Raw genomic sequence first — 19029 nt, 5'->3', positions numbered from 1 at the left:
AAAGACAAAGAGATGACTCCCTTGACGATTGTGACCATACCAGCTTGAGTCTTCTTCAAAAATTTCACAAGGGTGTGTGTAAGGTAAATTCAAGGGTAAAGTGTGTGCAAGAACAATTATCATTGGTTGCAACTAAGTTTCCCGAGCTCAAGGAAGAATTGAACATGATTCAAGCATCTTGGAGTGTTTCTGATGATGAAGATGATGAGTAATTTGATCCTTATGCCTAGTAAATCTTCGGATAAGAATTTTTATTTTCTTGTTTTGTTTAGAAGAATAACTAGAGTTTGGAATAGCCATTATTGTGCTTACACATAGCTATGTCCAACGTTTTCATCTTCATGTTTTTAGGTTTATTTGTTTAAATTCTAAAATTGTTTGGAAGATGATTTTTGCAGTATTAATATTTGTGGTTTTATATATTGCAATTTGTTATGGGATATGTGTGTTTGCGTTCGTGAACTGTGATTGTCCCATACCTTGTCAAAAATTAAGTCTTTCATACGTCGATATGCATGTATTGATAAAAGAATGAATGAACTTTTGACAAATACAAAAGTTAAGCCTACTATGTCATTTATTGATGGAAGATGGGTTAAAATCTTTTGTTGACAAGGATTATGTCTATTGTATGTCATTGTGCGAATAGTGATGGAAAATAGAATAAATTCTTGTATATTCTGCAATATTGATCTTCCCTGAGCCATATTTTTATGTATATACTGTAAGGCTCCGTAAGTTCTCTTATGTCGAGCATGATCAATTAAATTCATCACTTTTTGTGGTTAATTTGGTTGTATATTTCCGATTAGATTAATTATGGGTTCTCTTGTGATTGATCTAATTGAGTATTTTTGGATTCAAATTCATATTCGTATGTGATTTGTTATGTCCAAAGAAATCCTTCTTTTCTTTTGAAATTAAGGTCACACTTGTTGTTCTTTCGGGAATGACATTTTATGCGGGAGAGTTTTTAATTGAACTTGTGCTTAATTTCCAAATCTTTGTGGGGAGTGCGGCTGTGGAATATTATAGGGGTTATCTTGTATCTTTATAAACTCCTTGATGAAAGCATTTAGCTTCGGCTTTATGATTGCATCTAAACAAGTTGATATATGCTTTCTTTTGGTCATGAAATGTCTCTTTTATAAATTCATTAGGATCCCGTTTTCGTACCTTTGCCAATTTTATTGACACTACAAATACACAAGTGCACGTGCGTTGTACGTCAACAAACTATGACACCTCCACAGAAGTGAAATCTGTAACATTTTCTCTATGAATGAAATTCGGATTTAGCTGTATCAAGTTTGTAATTAAACGAAGTTGCCAAAACAGTAAGAGTGCAAGACAAACAATAAATTTGGTAATGTATTCTAGCAAAACTGAGACCAACATCAGAAAAAGTTAGCAACTTTAAAAAAGTAACTGTTTCATTTCTTTCCCTAGATATAACTTTCTTCTTGCACGTGCTATTTCGAATTTTTGAAGTTCTCCTCAAGCCGATCAATGGTACCACCAACCCCACCCTTTCGTTCTCTCCTATCTGGCAGCATAGTTGACGTTGTTCATCTACCTTCTTCCTAACCTTCAAATGAGCCCAACTAAGTGGGAAAACAACTGCAGAGCATAAAACAGAACCCAGTATCAGATTGCCAATCTTACAAATGATTTGCTTCTCTAACATAGATTACATAGTCTACATGTGACAACATCAATCTAAGCATATAAAAGCATTTAAGATCACCATAACAATAACAAAGCTTCACTCTATTACAATTGAAAATATCTGCACCAATTAACATCATACAAAGAAGAAAAAAAAAGGTATTTGAAAGTCAAGAAACTTGCAGAAGGAAACAACCATAATGTATGAGAGAAACCAAGAAATGCAGGTTAACATTTGCTTGACTCTTATTTTCAGTTCAACAGAGTATTGGCATACCCTTTTGCACTCCACAACCTACAAATCACCACACTTGCTAGTTTCTCATCATCTTTCTAATCATTGGACTCGTTAGTTTTCCATGTTCGTTCTTTTTACCTTCTTGCTTCACCAATGAGTTTATAGTCCATAGCTTTAGAACATTCCAGTGGAGCTCATGGATCAAATATAACATAATCATGTGAACCACCAGAGAGATGAATTCATGAAACTCATAGCCCTAGAAGATGTTTTCAACTGATTTCTCACAACTTTGCAATGAAGTTCTCATATATGCATCACCAGTGTTAATCTATGCATCCAATAGTCACATACAACCCAAACTTTTGAACATTAAGCTGACTCCCTAAAGAAAACTATTATATGCGAACAAATAATTTTCATATTTCAGAAAAATCCATCCAACAACGAAGTCGATTAACAAAGTGGGAAACCATAAAAAAAAGCCCAACAATTCTCGATTCAATGTAAACAGATAAAATTGAAGGATTTAACGAATCATGTAATTCAATGTGAAATTTTCTGATACATATATAGAGGTGTGTAAATAGATAGTAGGATTGAACACAAACCCTTCAAAATCATTGATAAATAAAATCCCCAAAATTTACAAAAATCCTAAAATTTCAGATAACAAATTAAAATCAAACAATTTGAGAAATTTTGCATAGAGGAAGTGAAAAAATACCAATTCAATTCTTCATCTCCGTGACTGATTCAGTTGCAGATTCTTCGTGATTGATTCAGTTGGAGGGATGGAATTTTCGTTGTTTAGAAGAGAAAGAGATGAAAAATACTGCATGCCTAATCAAGGAAGCGAAGAGAAACCAACTCAATCCTTTATCTCCATCATTGATTTTCTGCAAATCTCTCGAAACGTAGGTGGATATTCAGTTGCAGAGGTTTTTTAGTTTAGAACTTAAGAAGATAAAGAGAGCGAGAAGAGAACGAAGGAAGAGAATAGGGAAAGAAAAGAAAAGAAATCGACGGTTGTGGTTAGAGAGGAAAACAATCTAACGGGTGATTTAAAAAACGTCGTTGGTGAAACATACGTTGGTACACGAAACATTCGGCGGTACATGAAAAGTACGGCGGTACACCAAAAATGGTTAGTGTTTTCAAGGAAAGCTTGTTCTCATTAAAGGGGAGATATGGTTTTCGGATCATTATGTAAGGGGGAGTGGTTTCCATGTGAGACGGAGTATTGACTGAGGGGGAGTGATACATATCACCATACCATCGTTGTCGAAGTTGTGATACAATTGAACTCTGATGCTACATAATGATACTATGACACTGTATAACAATGATTGAGAATACTTGTTTTCTCATTGTTATAGCTACGGATTTTCAACAACGATGATGCTGAACTTACAACCTTTGGGATCATTGGAGTACTTGGAAGTGACGAAGATTTCGAGTAATGTTGAAGATTAGACATGTGGAGTAGGAGCTACAAAAATTTATTTATTTATTTTTGTATTCCATATGTATTGATAGTTTTGTCATTAAAATTGACAAAGGGGGACATTGTTAGAGAAATGCTCGGTCGAACTCGCATGCGTTGTATCTAAAGCATGTTTGTCAATGATAGTGATCAAAACTATAAGTCTTGATTTCTAGTCTACTATAGCTAAGTCTCAGACTAGGATACAAAGTGTAGTTGAGCTTAAGAACTCCATGGCGATCATCATACAAGACGAAGAACTATTCAAGGAACTGGTGGAACTTCATCGACTAAAATGTATGTGGAGACTTGAACTTATCTATCACTCAAAAGTCTATTTACTCTATCTCCTATCTTGAGACAAAAGTCGTTTTGCTATATAGACTTTGATTATACACATTTGCTAATTCGAGCCGAGTTTATCTCGCTTATCTATTTCTCGAAATATGTGTTGGTAAGCTTTCGCTTTGGCCAAGTTCATCTTTACCTAGTGACGAAAGTCATGTTACGTTTCAATCACTTTGAAAATGGCTTTGACGAAAAATGGTTTGTGAATAACAACTATATAATGTCCTCTAAGAATGTTTCAATGATTGAAATGAGAGTTTAGATTATATAACCATTGTTGGATATAATCATTGTGTGGAAACACATATATGTATAAGTCCTTATTCCTTGAACAAAAGTATGCGTACTTTGTTGATCAGGAAAATCGGAACAAGAGTTGTGAGCTCAGTCCGCGAACTGGCGGAGGTTCTTATCCCGAGAATATTCGCTGGAGTTTGTGAACTCCTTCCGGGAACTTAAGTCCGCGAACTAAGTCTGCGTACTTGAGTTGGTTATATCTAAAGACGATTATTTGTGAACTTATATTTATAATTAACTAAGGAATGCAAATTGCAAATCGTGGCTATAAAGTTCATGAATCGATTCAAGTGAATCAAATCATTTTTGCTTCGATTGTGTCTTGTATAGTTATATAAGATTTATACAATTGAACAACCCTCTAACTAGTTCATTTGAGTCATTTGAACTAGTTATGGTGAAGAAGAATATGGTTGATATGAAAGTACTCATATGGATAACCATTTGGTTAACTATTGTTGAACCAACAAATGTACATGTTTGGGTACGGTTACATAAACCTAAAATCGTGCATTACATTTGTGTGTAACAAGCTAAGTTTTCGATCCAACGGTTGAAAGATATTAGCTTGAATATAATCATGTTTTCATCTAACGGTGAATATTGAATGCTATGTTACTAAGCTAACATTGATTGCAAACCCTAATATGAAAGCTTATATAAGGGAGAACTCTAGCAACTGGGAAACCTAATCCCCACACCTCATGTGTGATACTAGTTGTATTAGCTAGAGTCGATTCTCCTTTAACCATAGATTTCTTCTTGTAAACCAGGTTAACTACTTGAAGACTTCATTGGGATTGTGAAGCCAGACCGGTACTACTTTCTCGTAGTTGTGTGATCTGATCTTGATGATTTTATCGTGTTGAGTACAATCGTAACGATTGGCTTGAGATTAATATCTCCGATAGGCAAGATATAAAAGTAGTCACAAACATCTCCGTCTCATCGTTTGTGATTCCACAATATCTTCTTTCGCCGCGTCTATTAAGATTATTGTGAGGTGATTGATAATTCTAGGCTGTTCTTCGGGAATATAAGTCGGGGTTATCAATTGGTTCTTGTTCACCTTGATTTATCAAAAGACGGAACAAAAACTTGTGGGTATTTCTGTGGGAGACAGATTTATCTATTATCATAGACTTTTCTGTGTGATACAGATTTGTTTATTAAAGTCTTCGACTTTGGGTCGTAGCAACTCTTAGTTGTGGGTGAGATCATCTAAGGGAATCAAGTGCGTAGTATCCTGCTGGGATCAGAGACGTAAGGAGCGCAACTGTACCTTGGATCATGTGATAATGATTGGGGTTCAACTACAGTCCAGACCGAAGTTAGTTTGTAGTAAGCTAGTGTCTGTAGCGTCTTAATACAATGTGTGTTTAATCTGGGCTAGGTCCCAGGGTTTTTCTGCATTTGCGGTTTCCTCGTTAACAAAATTCTGGTGTATGTGTTATTTCTTTTCCGCATTATATTTTGTTATATAATTGAAATATCACAGGTTGTGCGTTTGAATCAATCCATTGGAAATCCGACCTTTGGTTGTTGATTGATACTTGAACATTGTTCTTTGGTACCGTTCAAGTGATTTCTCTTGTATTCAATTAGACTCGCAGATTCTATTTGCTTGAGTAAGAATTGAATCAAGAAAGAGAGATATAACTTGATATACTTTATTAAGATTGAGTCTAGTTGATTTTCTTGAAAGTATATTGGAGTTAGTCCATACAGATTGCTAATCGAAATATTGGGTGTGGTTGTTGTACCCCGCTTTTTCAGCAAACTTCAAGTATTTATAGACAAGGAAGTATGGACACCAAGGAATTTCCAAAACCGAAAATATGCTCAAGATATTCATTAAAGCACAAATTCGGTTTCCATAATTCCTGGAAATGCTCTGTCCAAAAATAATGATTCTCGGAAAATATAATTAGTAAATGCTCATTACTAATTCTTATATTTCCCTATAAAATGAAATTAATAACCTAAATTAAAAAGATTCTTAACTTACTTATGTTTCGATCCGGGGATTTTCTTCTTTTAGCTATCAAGGAATAACTTTGAACAATTAAAGAAATAAACATTCACAACACGTGTTCAAAGTATGTCGACATCCTTACTTTGTAAGTTCTCTTTCACACTTACAACCTTGAAACCAATTTGTCACACTTCCAAGCAAGTTTAGAATTGGTTCATCTGACTTTAAAGAACTACGAGATTGATCAAACAAACATTCAATCACAATCATGGGTTTAAAAGTTCTACCAAAACAAGTTTCAGTTTTACCTTCCATGTGAGTATTGTGCATAGTAACATTAGCTTTCCAAAATTCGGTTGACTAGGTACTAGGATTGATTCCCCACATATTTATGGTATCTAACTTATATGCGTTGCACATGTCCATAGGATCGGTTCCCCTTTGCCTGAAAACATGTTGCACATGTTCATAGGATTGGTTCCCCTTTCTGCTCTAAACCTTGTTGCACCTCATACAAGGATCGGTTCCCCTTTCCCAAATTTGGTCAGACAAAACACAAACCCGATCATACCATCTCAGGTGATTACTTAAGATCGGTTTCACTATTAAAAGTCATACCAATACATAAGTCAGGCCTTTGTGAATAGTTGTACCAAGAACACAAACATGTTGTGAGCGGTTATACTCAATCACACATATTGGTTGTTCATAAGATAAACAATGAATAACAAAACTAATAATACCTGGAAATATCCTTTTCGGTTCACAAACAAGTTTATGAACTTACTTCCTTAAAACACATGTAAAACATTGTTCCCTAGGATGAAATCCTCACCTCATACCCATACTCACAGTAGCATTCAAATGATTATGGCGATGTCTTATCTACAAATTTTAATGGTTAAGCAATAAACCTCGTGTTGTATTCCTTAATACTATGTCTATCTAGAGTTCAAATATGCTTCGCAGTTTTGATTCCAATATGCACGACTTAAAAGATACGTTAGGGAATGAAACAGTTCAAGTAAAATATCGCTAACCTCAAGTGGAAGGATGATTGTTGTCATTGTAGCTCCTTGCTTCTTCATATCTTCAAGTCTTCGCAATACTTGTAATGTCTCATATCCTAATACTTTCAAGTTAACCTATACTAAGTTGACTCTAGTGCATAATCAAGCGACTCTTAACATGAGTTTTGATTCACTAAAATATGACAACCAAACTTGACATACCAACACTTGGTGGGTTCAACCGAGCTATGCTCTAACACAATATACGAGCCAATTGAATGTGATTAATGGTGGAAACCCGAGTCCCAATTATCTTGATATTTTGTGACAACAATGTGTATATATTTTCTTTGTTTTTAGTGTTTTCCTAAATCAAACCTTTACAAGCCCGAGTTGAACGAACTTTTACTACCACTTTCTAGAACAATTAAAATCATATCAAGTACTGTGCATAGTCACGCTAGTTACCAAAATTCGGTTGACTAGGTACTAGGATCGGTTCCCCGCAACTTATGGTAACTACCTGTATTCGGTTGCACGTGTCCATAGGATCGGTTCCCCCAAAACTAAAAACTTGTTGCATGAGTTCATAGTATTTGTTCACCCATCTACTAGAAACGTGTAGCACCTCTTACAAGGATCGATTCCCTCTTGCAAATTTGTTGCACCTCTTACTATGATCGGTTTCCTAATGACTAGATAAAAGTTTCTATTTACAAGGCATCGATCATACCATCTTGATTGATCACTTAAGATCGGTTTCACTAATAAAAGTCATACCAATACATAAGTCAGGCCTTGTGAATAGTTTTACCAAGATACATAAACAAGTTTATGAGCAGTTGTACAAATCACACATATTGTTAATCCAAAATAGATTTGCAATAAATAACAATACCAATAAGCCTAGTGATTTACCTTTCGATTCACAAAACGAGTTTATGAACTTAGTTCCTTTAAGTGAATGTAAAACATTGTTTCCTAAGATGAAATCTTCACTCATACCCATACATAATCACAATAAAATTCATATGATCATGCCGATGTCTTATATACAAAGTTTAATGATTAAGCAATAAATCTCGTATTGTATTCCTTAATACTATGTCTAACTAGAGTTTCATACACAGCTTTGCAGTTATGTTTTCAATATGCACGACTTGAAAGATACGTTAGGGAATGAAACAGTTCAAGTCATATATTACTAACCTTAAGAGGAAGGATGATGTTGTCGTTGTAGCTCCATACTTCTTCACATTCTTTAAGTCTTCATGTAATACTTGTAAGTCTCATATCTTAACACTTTCAAGCTAACCTATACGAAGTTGACTCTAGTATTAATCAAGCGACTCTTTAAATGAGTTTTGATTCACTAAAATATGACAACCAAACTTGACATACCAACGCTTGGTGGGTTCAACCGAGCTATGCTTAACAATCTCCCCCTTTGTAAATTTTAGTGACAAAACTCTTACATCATATGGATAAACAAATAACAAAAATTCATTATACACATATGCTTGATTCCAAGTTCAACATCACAAAACCTGCATTAAATTCAATCCTTAAATGTCGTTGCTGACATTATAATAACAAAGCTAATACTCCCCCTAAAGGTATATATTTTCAATCCGCACGTCTTTGTTATTTCCATGTAGTTACTCATAAATACATATCATATGGTATGTGACTCCCCCTTAGTCTATGCTTTCACTCTCTTCGTTAGAATAAGCGTTTTAGCACAAATGTCCTTTCCCTTAGTGATACCAACTCACAACAAGTCAATATCACTTGTTTACTCCATATATTTCTCCCACTTTTTGTCACAAAATGACAAAGAAATAAAAAAATAAAGGATAAACCTAAAGGATCTTACAAATCTCACAAAGAGAACTTGGAAACCTATAAGAGTTGAGCACGAGGGTTTTACACACCATTTTAGATAACCAATATCAAAACCGAAACTACAAGTAATTTGGTTTTAACATGTTATCTAGGAAACAATTGCCCGAAGCAATTTTCCCTAATAGTTTAGCATATCAAATTGAATAAGCACCTTAATTCTTTTGCTAAACCTATTGTACAAGTACAATCGCTTATTCGATAAGACTAAAATAAATATCGGAATTAACTTTATTTTTCTCATCAGGCTCTAACTATTCTCAAGAATAACTTAGACCTTTCACTTTTAAACAAGACAAATACTAGGTTAGTTAACTAGTAATTCTTGTTAAGGCATTCGGTTAGACTTGAATAACCGAAACCTTCACATTTGATAAGTCTAACTAAGATCCGAAAAACTTAGTTTCTCTTATCCGGAAATCACTTGTACTAAACAAATGATCCCAAAACACTTTTTTTAAGCCATAAACAATCCGTACAAACCAAATAAATCAACTTGCATAATCATTTATCTTAACCGGAAGCAATTGAAACAAACATAGATATTATAGCACTGCAATTGCACCGAAATTTTGTAAGCCTAAACAATTAATACCAAACAATAATGAAATATGACAATAGTTTTTCTTAACCGGAAACAATTGAATCATACAGACATCCATACACAAATAATGGAATCAACATAAATTGTACCGAAATTTTATTAAGCAAAAGCAATAAAGAATATGAAATAAATCATGCTTTTCTTAAACAGGAAAACAATTAACTAACAATATTTTTACCTCAAATTCCGCATGCTCTTCTCCTTTTCTTCCTATCTTTCCGGGTAGAATATCATCATCATGTTGTCATCCTCTCGCAAAACAAAATAACAACAACAACCGACCTTTACCAGAGAAAGGTTGAAAACCGTTTTTAACTATGCAATGCAAAAGTTGAAACCTTGAAACACATATGCTTTTATGCTAAACCAAAAGATTCAACATATTGTGACTTTTTCACATATTATTTCTACAGGATCCCCTCATGATCCTTTGATAAAGCCTACCAACATGGGCTAGAACTTAATCCCGCTAAATCAAAAAGTCACCCAAACCATAAGGGTTCACACATTATGAGATCGAATATCAACGTAATAAAACCGAAATCAAACATCCCATAAACATACATAGCAATAAAATAAAGCATTCAAGCATAGGCTATGTAACCGAAAACTATCACAAGAAATGTTATAAAATAATAAATTTATTCATAATAATAAGATAGTTTTATTTATAATAGATTTTACAATTATTGAAAGAAATCAAAAACTGAAGTCTATTTTCCCCTTGATTTAATCCTTCAAGGTTGAAGCCGGATCTAATGATTTTACATGATTCCAATCATATTCTATGATTACTAGTCTTGATTCAAGACTAACAACATTGTCATTGACTTCCTTCACTTCTTTTCGCAGATATTTTTCCATATTCCTTACTTCACATAGGATTAGATCTAGTTTTAATGACAGATTCTTGAGAAGATTGTCATTGGGAGATGAAATTTCTTCATTTGGAACATCTTGATGAAGTTCTGGAGATGAATCCGAATCACCATCGGAGGAATCCAGACGAAGCTTTTTGTTAGGAAACAAAATTGTCCAGACTTTTTCAGTCTTGCGAGAGTTGCATCTAGAGGAAGACATTCTGTCAAAACTCTATAAAATGAAGTGAGAGGTCTTTCTTCTTATAAGTTCTCAAAAGAATTTTTTGAGAATATTATTCAATTAAATTTAGAAATATTTTTATTCAAATATTTACAATTGTATCGTTACTGTGTGTTTTTATAAGTACAATTAAGGATACATGATAACCGATTAGGTTTTCATATTTTGGTTGTTGAATTTTCTTCCTTTGAAGGTTTAAAAATTCATAAGAAATTGAGAAGCACTTGTGTTTGAGCTTTTAGGTTCAACTCTCAATCTCGAAGTAAAATGTTGATGTTCAACAGTCATATTCACTTTTTTAGGAGTGATTTTTGATCTAGACTTAGATCTTGTTTTTTTGGGTTTGTAGACTCTTCTCTTTTTAATATCAGGACGTTGTCATTGATAATGCCCCTTTTTTTTGTATTGGAAACAAACGCCAGAAGTCTTTTGGTTGCAGGATTTAGGTTTCACAAATTTGTTTGACCTTGTATCCTTGGCTTTCGATATATCGATATCAGGTGACGATTTTCTGAAGCAGTTGAGCTCGTCTCTCAGTTTCTGATTTTCATCTTTTAGCTTCCTTATCTCATCTCGACAATATTTAATCTCGAGAATGAGTTTAGATACTTGACCCTTTTCGGAACATTGAGAAACCTCGATTTTCTCTAATCGCTTGTTGAATTCTTCTTTATCATTAAGAAAACTTCGTTTAAGTTGATCAAGCGATGATTTAGTTCCATTGATGTTAGATTCAAGAAAATGAGTTCTATTATATTTACATGGAACCAAATTTTTGAAAATCGTAGGTGTAACCTCTTCTTGAGTATCTACTGTTGAGGATGTTTCAGAGTTAGAGACTTCTGCAATGGTTGCAATATTATCCAACATATATTCTTGATTATCCTCGTCGGGGGAATAGTCAAGAGTTGCAGTATATGCATTTCATTTCCATTGGTTATCCTTAGTAGTACAATCCTGATAAATATGACCAAATCCTCTACATTTGTAGCATTGAGGAATATTATCATCATCATCCCAAGTATCTTCACTACACGTGTAGAAATATGTTTTCTTTTTGACATAGGAGATTCTCTTTTTCGATTTCTCAACAATTTTTGAGTTGTTGAGTAATAAGAGACAAATGATGATTCATATCAGCCTCATCTTCAGCATTTTGATCTTCCTGATCTAAGGAGTTTTCCGAACATTGGTTCAGAATCTTTCTACTAGCATTATAAGCCAGATTGTCTTTTTGTTTGGACGAATACTCCTGATCAAATATCTTTAGTTTTACAACAAGGGAACTTCTTGATAATGAGGAAATATCATTAGATTCAATGATTGCATGTTTCTTAGAATCGTATCTTGATGGCAACGATCTGAGAATTTTGCATACTATATCTTTTTTAGATATAGTCTTTCCAAGAGAGAAAGAAGCATTAATTATCTCAGAGAGTTTGACATAAAACTCTTCAAAAGTGTCATTATCATCCATTCGAAGGTTTTCCCAATCAGATAATAGATTTAGAATTCTAGCTTATTTCTCTAAAGTGTTTCCTTCGAATACGATCTGAAGATTATCCCAAGCTTCTTTCGAAGTTAGGCATGTTGATACATGATGTTGTAGATCACGAATTACATCATGTACAATAGTATTCAAACCACCTGAATTCTGCTTAGGAAAAGCCTTTTCTTCGGTTGAGTAATCTACTAAGCGTTTAAACTCAGTTTCCGAATTTGCTACTTTCGGGCGATCATAACTGTTAGAGCACTGCTCAGTCGAACTCGCATGCGTTGCTATCTCAAACATGTTTGTCAATATTAGTGATCAAAACTATAAGTCTTGATTTCTAGTCTATTATTAGCTAAGTCTCGGACTAGGATAGAAAGTGTAGTTGAGCTCAAGACTCCATGGCGATCATCATACAAAGACGAAGAACTACTCAAGGAACTGGTGGAACTTCATCGACTAAAAGGTATGTGGAGATTTGAAATTATCTATCACTCAAAAGTTTATCTACTCTATCTCCTATCTTGAAACAAAAGTCGTTTTGTTATATTTTTTTTTTGCTAAATCATATTTATTTATAACCAATAAGAAACCAAAATAAGAATTAGTCAAGACATGCCAAGACTAATTTTAAATGTATCCAAACAAAGATAAAGAAGTAAAAAAATATATACAACCCAAGTTATTTAAAGGAATCTGAAATATGGAGTATTTTCTTCTTTAATCTTGTCAATGAATTGTGGCTTGTCTTCATAATAAATCACCCCCCCTAATTCATGAAGTACCCTTCTTAGCTAACTTATCAGCAGATGAGTTAACTTCCCTGTAAGTATGTTTAACACAGACACTCCTCAATTCTTTCAGTACTCTTTTCCATCTATTTATCACTATCCAGGGAATCTTATCATTAGAAAAAGCTAGCAGTACTGCTTTAGAGTCAAGACTGAAGCATACATCTAAATATTGTTTCTTGACAGCCCATTCACCAGAAATTACTAAAGCCATCACTTCTGCAATATGATTTGTTGCTATACCAAGTCCACCAGAAGCTGCACCAACACAACTTCTTGTATAACTTCTACCGATAAATCCAAAACAAGCTGAACCTGGATTACCTTTAGAAGCACAATCACAACATATCAAAATTTGATTTTGTTTAGGAAGTATAAACCAGATCTCCTTAACTCTTACAGAGTGACTCCTCACACCTCTTATATCAAATTGCATCAATATATTTAGATCATACATACTATTATGCATTATACCTCTCATTCTTATCTGTGACTCTCTTGTAAAATTCAAGATTTTGTGTTTAATGGTTTCATTATTGGGGATTTCATCTTCATATATTCTCTTATTTCTAGTCAACCATACTTCCTCCATCAATGTGAATAAACTGATGTACCAGATTTCTTTCACTGTTGAACTCTTATGTTTAACACAATTAAGAATATCTTCAAAGCTGGAGGGAAGTAAAAAATTAAATATACCTCCTAGCCAATGCCATAATAATTCACTGAACGAACAGCTCCAGAGTATATGTTCTAAAGTGTCTTGCCCATCTCCAGATAACATTTTGAAACTGTACTGAACCCTTTCTTCCTTACATTTTCCTCAGTTGCAATATCTCCCCTCAAGATCTTCCACATGTTACAAGCTGTATGGGGATGAACACTTGCATTCCACACTTTTTTTGCCCAATGAACTGTAAGAAATTTTGTTCTAATCAGCTGCTCAGCATTTGTCACTGTGAATTTACCAGTTGCATCATTAGCCCATATCCTTCTATCTTTACCTTCACCAATACTTGGTAAGTCATTAATATTCACCATACCACTCATTTCCCTTGGTATTTTCCATTCGCCATTTACCATTAATTTATTGACTCTCATATCTTGATTTTGTACAACAAATGTATCCATCTGATGGGTTTCTATTAATGCATTCTCAGTCAGCCATTTATCCTTCCGCACAGAAATACTACTGCCATCCCCTACTAACCATATACACCCTTCATTAAATTCCTTCATTACCTACTTCAAACCTGGCCAAATGGAAGACTGCTTGTAAGATGTTATCCAATCACCATTTTTATCCTTTTAAATTTTGCTTTCATGAACCTTGTCCATTCTTCATCCTCAGCTTCAATTCTCCATAGAAATTTCAACAATAATGATTTATTAACCACTTCAAGTCTCTTAATTCCCAGACCACCTTCTTCCTTTGGAGTACAAACTTCATCCCACTTGATTGTAATAAGCTTCTTAACTGATGGATCCCCAGTCCAAAGAAAATTTCTTATTATCCTTTCTCAAGCTTGTATTACTGTCTTGGGCCATTTATAAACTGACATATTATATATATATGAATGCTACATAGAACAAACTTAATTAATGTAAGTATAGCAGGAAAATCAAGCATCTTACCAATCCAGCCAGCCAATAATTTTTGTAACATCTCCACAATCCCCTAAGTTTGATCCACTGTAAATCTTCCAGGATTTAAAATAACTCCCAGATATTTATCACGAAACTCTGAAAATTCCATCTGTAAGATTTCTGCTATATGTCTTCTCCTGTGTTCTGCTACTCCACCCACAAAACATTTACTCTCATTTTTGTTCACTACTTGACCAGAAGCTTGTTGGTACTTAAGAAGTAGTTGCATTAATTTCTCTAAATTCTTCTTGTGTCCATCACAAAAGATGAAAATATCATCTGCAAATAGTAAATGAGATGGCTGGCATCCATTTCTATTCACCATTGCGTTAATCTCTCCTTCTTGGACCATTTTAAATAAGTTTCTGCTTATCACTTCTTATGCAATTACAAAGAGTAGTGGAGATAATGGATCTTCTTGCCTTAAACCCATACTCACATCAAAGAATCCCATTGGGCCTCCATTAACAAGTACAAATATTTTTGCAGATTGCAATATTTTCTTTAGCCATTCAATACCAGTACTTGATAATCCAAAATGCTTTAGTGTTTAAAATAAAAACTCCCAACTCAGAGAATCATATGCCTGTGTTATATCAATCTTTAAGCCCACATTTCCTCCTCTCCTTATAATATTTAGCTCATTTAGCAACTAAGAAGCAAGAACAATCTTTTACTGTATACATCTTCCTTTTATGAATGCACTTTGCTGACTAGATACCACTTTATCAATAACAGTACTCATTCTAGTTGTGATAATTCTAGTAAGAATCTTGAACCAAAAATTAGCTAAACCAATGGTCCTGAATTTCTCTGCTCTTCTAGCTCCTTGAACTTTTGGTAAGAGAAATAGAAAATTAGAGTTCATACCTTTAGGTATAAACCTACACTTCCAGCAATATTGTATTGCTTTACCAGATCATTCCCAGTTATTTCCCAAGCATATTTATAAAAGTTTCCAGAAAATCCATCTGGCCCAGGAGGGCTATCTCCATTCATATTAAAAACTGCACTCTTTATTTAAACTCCATAAGGAATTGCATCCAATAACTTATTATCTTCATTTGTTATCACTGTGGGAATGACATCAAAAATCCCTTCTGCAAACTCCACTAGTTGAGATTCAATTTTTTTGCTGAAGTGAGAAATCAATAAATTTCCAATCTGTTGTTGTTCTGTAATTATATTACCATTTGTATCTTCAAGTTCTGCTATATTGTTATTTGCTTTTCTCATCTTAATTGTAGCATGAAAGAACTTAGTATTTGCACCACCATATTTAATCCATTGTACTCTTGATTTAGACTTCAGCAGTTCATTATATTGTTGAGTAGCAATTTCTTGTTTTCTTCTAGCAGTCACTAACTTGTTCAATAATTCAATATCTTCAGGTTGAGCATCTGATAGTAAAGTAGCATTAAGAACCTTCTTCAGCTTGTTTAACTTTAACTCCGAGATCACCAAAAACCTCCCAATTCCATTTTTTAACACAAGTTTTGAATCTTTTTAACTTGTGCATAAAAACAAATGTTGGATTACCTTCACAGTCTTCCTCCCAAGATTGCTGAATTAACTTCATGAAGTCTGGATGAGAAGTCCACACTGACTGTTACTTAAAAGGAATATTAGTCGGTTTAGGAGTATTAAGAGTACAACCAAGCAGAGGATTATGATCAGACACCCCCTAACACCAACATTATAACTCCATCCTTCATATACTTCAAGCCATTTGATGTTATAAAATGCTTTGTCCAAATCACATAATATTCTTTTTCTGCCAACTCTGTTATTACACCATGAAAAATTAATATCAGTTCTAGGAGCTTGAACCAGTCTGCAAGATTCTAAACAATCTCTAAATTCAGTCATTGAAATTCTTAAAGGACTTCTTCCACCAATTTTTTCTTCACAATTCAGCACTACATTAAAATCTCCTATGACAAGCCATGGTAACTCCATCTCACTTGTCCTTTCTAGATCCTCCCATAATTCTCTTCTATCCACAGTTAAACATGTTGCATGAATTCCAGTAACTAAAACTTCTCCTACCTTAACAGTAATTGCTTGTTTAGTTTATGACATCACAAAAGGTTGAGTTAAAGAGGAATGCCAAAATAACCAAATATTAGCTTTTGTTGTTTCACTTGAATTATGTATCAACATTTTACTCATAACCTTTAATTGTAATCTTCTAAATGAACTACTAGTGACTCTCACTTTGGGTTCAGCTATCCAAAGTAAAGAATGATTAAAGTGATTAACTAAATGTTTAAGTGTTTATCTTGGGCTCTCATTCTCTTCAAGCCTCTGATGTTCCAAAACATCACTTTCATTTATCAGATTTGGTATGAGAATTTAAAGGACTTCTCCCACCTTTATTCTATACTAAATTCTTGGCAGCAATTTTTTTAGTTGTAATAAGAGATATACCTGCATTTTTACCTTTCAGAGTTTTGTCATCTTTCAGTTTTTTTGAAGGCACTTCAACAGATTTACTTCCCACTTGCTCAGCCATTTAAGCACTATGTTCCTGTACTACCTCAATCAAAACTTGAAACTTACTTGCAGAAGCAAAAGTATTAGAATTTTTCCCAGCAAGGTTCAGAGGAGGTATACTAGTAGATACTTGAAGTAATTTTTCCAAGGATAAAGGAGGAAATTCAACTACATAATCAATAGCTCCAGTAAAACGAGTTTGATCCTTAAAGGAAATTTCTCCTTCTTCCAATAATGGTGAAATAATTTTATCAATAATTGAATCTTCAATAAGTGTTTCTGTGTTTACCACTGAACTCATAGATGGAGTAAAAGAAATATCAAAACCAACTGCAGGAGGTTGAGTGGTATCAATAGAGTTGGGTTTCCAGGTCTTCTCAGTCTTCACAATCTGAGCAACACCTTCTGGATTTGTTTCCCTTCTTTTAATTCGACAATCAGCAACATAATGACCAACAAATTTACAATGATCACAGAAATTAGGTAACTTTGGCACTCTTACTGCTTGATCAAAAACCCCATACTTTTATTCAACCCATACACTATTTGGAATAGCCTTTGATAAGTCCATTTCTACAAGAACACTAGCATAAAATCCAATACCCCTCTTTAGAGTATTCTCGTCAACTTTAACAGGACGACCAAGAGCTCTTCCAATTGACATGATAACTGGTTCATTCCAATATTCAATACTCAAGCCAGGAGGATTAACCCACACAAAAGCATTTGGAGATTTTTGATTTTCAGGGTTAAAATTCTTCTCCCATACCCTCAATTGTAAACTCTGATTTTCCACCTTCAAAAAACCAGAATAAATTTTAAGTTGATCACTTTCATTATCCAGCTTAATTATAAATAAGCCCTTTCCTTTCGGAATTAATTTGCAATTACCAGATAATTTCCATTGTTGTTTCAAAATAGGTTCCACCACCTCTATTTTCAATTTAACTAAATCCAATCTTCCAATTAAACTATATTTTCATTCATCTAAACACGCATTTATAACATCATCAGGAATATACAGTGCAGGATTCATACCTTTTTTCCCAATTGAAAAATTAGAACAATCCATTTTGGAAGTTTCAGTAAAGGTTGATTCCGATCGAGAAGATAAATCCTCCAACGATTCAGACATCATTATTATCAGAAGTAACCCAAATACCAGCACCAATCATTAGAACCAACTCTTGACTAACTTGAAACCACCTGAATTAATGATGAAAATACACAATATCCGATATCAAGAAGAAAAAAATTTACTGAGTCATTCGCCGATTCCGTTCCCGATTCACAGAGCCTTTTCCCCACAAGAAGTGTATTAAGAGCCGTTTTGCTATATAGACTTTGATTATACACATTTGCTATTTCGAGCCGAGTTTATCTCGCTTATATATTCTCGAAATATGTGTTGGTAAGCTTTTGCTTTGGCCAAGTTCATCTTTACTAGTGACGAAAGTCATGTTAAGTTTCAATCACCTGAAAATGGCTTTGACGAAAAATGGTTTGTGAACAACAACTATATAACGTCCTCTAAGAATGTTTCAATCATTGAAATGAGAGTTTAGATTATATAACCATTGTTGGATATAAGCATTGTGTGGTAACTCATACATGTATAAGTCCTTATTCCTTGAACGAAAGTATGCGTACTTTGCTGCTCAGGAAAACCGGAACAGAGTCCGCGAACCCAGTCCACGTACCCAGTTCGCGTATTGTCGGAGGTTATCTTCCCAAGAAAATCTTCTAGAGTTTGTAAACTATTTACAAACTTATTCTGGGTACTTAAGTCTGCGTACCATTCCGCGTACTTAAGTTGGTTATTTTCTAAAAACGATTATTCGTGAACTTAAACTTATATAAACAAGGAATGCAAGTTTGCAAACCGTGGCTATAAAGTTCATGAATCGATTCGAGTGAATCAAATCATTTTTGTTTCAATTGTGTCTATTATAAAGATATAAGCAATTGAAAAAC

At 34.0% G+C, this 19029-nt stretch overlaps 1 long non-coding RNA gene across 1 annotated transcript; it reads right to left on the bottom strand.

The window, feature by feature from the left end:
- Positions 1-1294: 1294 nt before the first annotated feature.
- LOC113293056 lies at positions 1295-2872 on the bottom strand. Its single transcript, XR_003332026.1, has 2 exons — positions 2634-2872; positions 1295-1620 (listed from the first exon to the last, which is right to left on the bottom strand). It is a non-coding gene; the product is annotated as an uncharacterized LOC113293056 (long non-coding RNA).
- Positions 2873-19029: the final 16157 nt, after the last annotated feature.

Source organism: Papaver somniferum, chromosome 7 (assembly GCF_003573695.1).
Source record: "Papaver somniferum cultivar HN1 chromosome 7, ASM357369v1, whole genome shotgun sequence".
Lineage (NCBI taxonomy): Eukaryota > Viridiplantae > Streptophyta > Magnoliopsida > Ranunculales > Papaveraceae > Papaver > Papaver somniferum.
This window is presented reverse-complemented; position numbering and strand designations above follow the sequence as displayed.